This window comes from Centruroides sculpturatus, unplaced genomic scaffold (assembly GCF_000671375.1).
Source record: "Centruroides sculpturatus isolate CEXI.00-Female unplaced genomic scaffold, Cexi_2.0 scaffold174, whole genome shotgun sequence".
Classification (NCBI taxonomy): Eukaryota; Metazoa; Arthropoda; class Arachnida; order Scorpiones; family Buthidae; genus Centruroides; species Centruroides sculpturatus.
The window spans coordinates 188445-193685 of NW_019384420.1; the positions used below are offsets into that span (position 1 = coordinate 188445).

Below are 5241 nucleotides of genomic sequence, written 5' to 3' on the forward strand. Positions count from 1 at the left end.
AGGGTTCTTTTTCCCGTTGTGACGGGTCGAGTGGTGGAGGGAGGAGCGCGTCGGTGAGACGACAGGCGATATACGAGTAAACGAGGAGGCCAGATATAACATAAGAAAACGTAACAATTTATTAAACCAAGTAATACAACGTATAGTTCGCGTCCCTAAAACGCGGGGAGACCGAGAGAGAGCTTACAATAATTGGTTCCATACCTCTTGATCTGTTATCCACGCTACTCTTTGAATTAGGAAAATTTCTCTTCTAGGAAAGTTCACTGATGTAGGAAAGGTCACTGTTTAACTATTTGAATCCTGGATTTAGGGAAGTTCACTAGACAAAAAGGACACTATTTGAAATTGGTCTTCTTCCGGCACCTGCTCCGGTACGACTCCCCCGAGAAGGGGAAGGAAGGGGTTTTTATAAGTTCGGCGTGGGAGAATGGTCACGTGATTGATTGTTGTGAGGTAAAAGGTATGTAGATGGGTCATGCTAACTATCAACTTTGGCGTTGGAATGTGGGATTAGTTTCAAATTGAACGGATGTTTATGTCGAATGTAACGAAAAGTTTTTTTTTCCGTTAGGTTTCACTTTAGGTTAAAGAAAAATTTAATTAGATTTTAAGCAAATACAGGATAATAAATCAATAAATAGTCGATAAAAATTCCGAATCTCACATAATAAATATTTGAAGTCGTAACTTCTCTACTGCTAACAAAAAATTTTGTATTAAATATGTTGCATAGAGGAAAAAAATATTAATTTAAAAGCTTGTTTAATAATTTTTAATGATAAATTCTTTTCAAACAAAGTTATATCACATTATCAGTTATCAAAAATAAGTTATTATTTTTGTAGAAGACAGAAATGTTTAAATACTTTAATCAAGGTGTTCATATGTTATAATAAACTATGAGATAAACATAAAAGAGAAACAATTAATAAAAAGTTTTGAAATTTAAATACTTCATATTAAACATTCAATAATAATAATAAACTACTTTCAACTAAATAATAATAGTAAATATACTTAATTAATAGAACTTTTAAATCGTGTTTAAACTTCAACACAATTTAATAAGATGCCAGGTATCTATATTTTAAACATGTTAAACATTATAGACTTAATAAGACAGTAGAAACAGTTTAAATTATTAAACAAAGAGAAACATTTTCTTAACATCTCAATTAGAATCTCATATTACTAAGCCTTATTGCCATATTTTACTCAATATGACATATTATAAGGCTTTAAACTTCACATATAAATTATTATAAAGTAATATTTATAAACAAGTTAAAAGCTTTTCATAGTTTTAATAATAATGATTAATAATATAAACTAAAAAAATATAAATTGCCATTTTAAAAAAAAACTATTAATAATAATAAATAAAGTGAAATGAATTACTAAATTTGTAATTCGTATAACAATAACACAGGCTAAAATTCAGGCATTTTCTGTCATTCCTTTAACTCGTTTCCAAAATTCGCATAGAATTCCGGTTAAAATAAATCTGTCAATATTCTTACCAAGCATATATACGATGGACCAATCTCCTACAGACAATGGCTTAATTAAAAATTCCAAATACTTTTCCCGTACAAGCCTGTAACGTATGGATAAGATATACAATCCCATCTTTCCACTTATTATTAAAATAATACGGTATATGACAGATATGCCACTCAATAAAATTAAAATGATAAACTAAAACCATAAAAATATAAAAATCTTTTCGTTAATTACATTTAAAGGTAACATACACAAATTATCAATTTTTATTATATTACCGGACGATCCATAATAGTAAAAAAAAAAAAACATTTGCTCATCCTCTGAAACGTTTCTAGCATTAGATTTATTACAGAATTATCATCGTTCATGTTATATTTAATTACTTCTATTCCGTAATTTAAGAATTCGCCATTTAAAAATACATTAACCATGTGAGACTAATCGGGGGTAGGATGTTTACGAGGATGTGACTCTCCTACCACTTACTCGACTCAAGACCTTGAGGTCCCGTCTCGCTTGTCTAAAGGATGGGAGAAAAGGGTTAGGAGAAAGGATCGTTAGATTCTTTCACCTGTCAGGATCTGACACCAATCTATTAATTTATCGCGGATAGATGGGGGGAATTATCACGAGCGATCTCGTCGAGGAGTTCGGGTTCAGTATGGAGGTGATAATGGTGAAAGAAATGCACTCCAATCTTTCGTTAACAAAATACCCGTTTATTCCGTACATTTATACATAGTTAATAATTGGAATACAAATCTCTCTCGGGATTTTCAATCAGTATAGTTCATAAAGTAACGGCAAAGTATAAAGTAGTCGCGGCCCTAACTGCGAGGTTGGAATATTCGACAGAGAGCTTACATATCATCGCGAGTAGAAGAAATACCTCTAGTTATACAGGATGGTGTTTTCAGGACGATCTTGGAGTCCGAATCCCGGGCTCGTTAAAATAGTTCGTGAGTCGACAAAGTCCGCAAATCGTAGAATAGTTCTATCGAGGATGGTGGCGACGAGAGGCAGGTAATTCCCCCCCACACACACAGAGTACAGAACAATAACTTTTTCCCCCCTGTGTCGTCATCGCGCTTGTCTTTTATATGGGGGCTCTCTTTTCGAGATTTCCCCATGTACGTCACAGATGATGATCTTTGTTGACCAATGGTGGGCGAAGTGACAAAATTATGACACAACAGTTAACTCATCTTCTACAGGGAAGTATTGTCGTGGAAACGGAATTTTTATGAGAAAATTTGTCGGTTGTTTTTCCCTTTTTGTGTTAACCCTAACTTTAAAACTCGGTTTGATTTTGAAACAAAACGGTAAATGAAGGAACAAAAATGAATATAACTACTCGAATCTCGCCCTCTTAAATCCTGGCCCTCACAACCAAATACATTTGAGAAATGGCATTAATTAGACACAGTAACGAAGCAAAGTAACGAAGAGAGTAACAATCGTGACATCCCATACTTTCGTGTAGAAACTTAACTACGACAGCAATATTTTCCCGCTTCTGAGTTTCTTCGTACATCATGTTGTCACTCTTCAGACTCAAAGCTTGAATTAAGCCACCTTCGCAGTGTTTCCACATCCGTCTTGGCACGTAGAAGACGGCAGACTGAAAAAACAGGAAGAAGCAAACCCATTGATAATACGTATGCTGATAGAAATGCTCTTGGTTTTCATATTTTGAATTGATTTTGGGAAAAATTCTTTTCTCTTTGCTCATATTTGGCTTCTTTACTGTAAATGTGCCGTGAATCCAACAGTAAGTATCCATCACGTGTTTAGCGATGTTTTTTGTGTTAGGGTTAAGGTCTTTTATCATTATCTTCAGTTTCGATATGCTAACGATAATTCGTCCGTTCACAGCGCAGGATAGGATGACAAATTATACATACCAGCAATGTCTTCAAAAATACTTTATTGAAGTTATTGATAAGGACATAAATAACAAAGCAGTTGACTGCACAGAGAAAAGAACAAGAAGAAAAAACGAAACCGAAACTAACAAAACGGGGATATTAATTTTAAATAACGGGACGAGATCTCGCACTCTTCTCGCCAGCACTATTGTTGAGTTGTTAATAAACACGGATGTCTAACATCCCGCACTAACTCCGAACACGATGAATGCATATTTAATGCACATCTATGGGTTTCAAATCGAGGTCTTGGCAGAGGCTTTGTAAAAATGTCAGCGACCATTTCTTGCGTTGGACAATACACAACTTCAATTATATTCTTTCTTTGTAAATCTCTGACGTGATGATACTTTGTGTCTTAGTCTTGAATGGTGTTTTTCACTTTGTGAAAGTTTTATTGTTGCTTGATTATCTTCTATAATTTTGACTGGCAAAATTTGTTTTAGCTCAAGTTCTTCTGTCAGATGTAAAACCCATAGTAGTTCTTGCGTTGCACTTGCTAAAGAAACATATTCCATAACCGGAAAGTAAGTTCGTTTTTTTACCACTAGACGGATTAGTGGTATTTTTCCCGCCATTTTCGTTTTAAACTGTATTATCATTATATATTTTGACAGCTAGCATTTTATGGCTTATTTGTAAAAAATTTTGTTTGATTTCGTGCAATTGTTTATTTTTTGTATCCCATCAAATATGGAAGATCGAAAGCAGCATCTTTGGCATATTTTGCTTTTTTATTACCAAAAAAATAAAAATGCCGTTCAAGCAAGAAAAAAAATCGTGTGACATGTATGGTGGAGATGTGTTGACAGAACGACAGTGCCAAAACTGGTTTACAAAATTTCGTTCTCGCAATTTCAGTATTGAAGGTGCACCACGTTACGGATGGCCAACTGAAGCCAATGAAAACAAAATAAAAGTACCGATTGAAGCAAACTGCCGAATAACAACACGTGAAATCATTAAATTTGTCAAATTGAACTGTTTTATGATTACTTGAAACAAATTAATTTCGTTTTTAAGCTTGATATATGGGTTCTACATGTTCTTAAAGAGAAATGCTCTATTTGGTGGGATATTAAGGAAATTTTTTTGGAGCTTTTACCAGATAATTTAACAATTGATTCGAAAGTGTACTGCATTCGAGTAAACAAATTGCGTAATATCATCAAACAGAAAAAGCCAGCCAGAATTGATAAAAAAAAGCTGTAGTGTTTTACCACAATAATGCCAAATTTCACACAAGTTTGGTAACTCGTCAGAAACTGTTATAACTTAGATGGGAGGTGCCATATTCACCAGATCGAGCAAACTCAAATTATTACTTGTTCCTATCTATACACTTTTTTTTAAACTGTAAGACATTTACTTGAAATGACAATGTCAAAAATCACTTGGATCGGTTTTTTGTAAGCAACGATCAAAACTTTTATGAATGTGAAATCGTGCTACTATCAGAAACGATGACAACAGGTATTTGACCAAAACGGTCAACATATAATACAATAAAATATATATTTATCATAAGAATATTGCGTTTTTTTCCACGGGAAAAAAACGAACTTACTTTCCGAACAACCCAACTATAGATAGTGTTCTTATACGGCTGGAAATGGTCGGTAAATTTAGCTAAGATTTCATCCACTGTCGGATTCGTTGCATTTTCGTCTAAATGGAAATTATTGTATATTTCTAAGCCTTTTTCTCCGATAATATAGAGCATGATGGTTCTCTGCTGTGGAATACTTTTTGCAGGTAAATCTGTAGCCATTGCATAAATCTTAAATCGCTGCTTCCATAAAAT

The 5241-nt window shown here is 33.7% G+C and overlaps 1 pseudogene; it reads right to left on the reverse strand.

The window, feature by feature from the left end:
- Window positions 1-1551: 1551 nt before the first annotated feature.
- On the reverse strand, window positions 1552-3877 carry LOC111619345 (annotated as a pseudogene).
- Between the last annotated feature and the right edge of the window lie 1364 nt (window positions 3878-5241).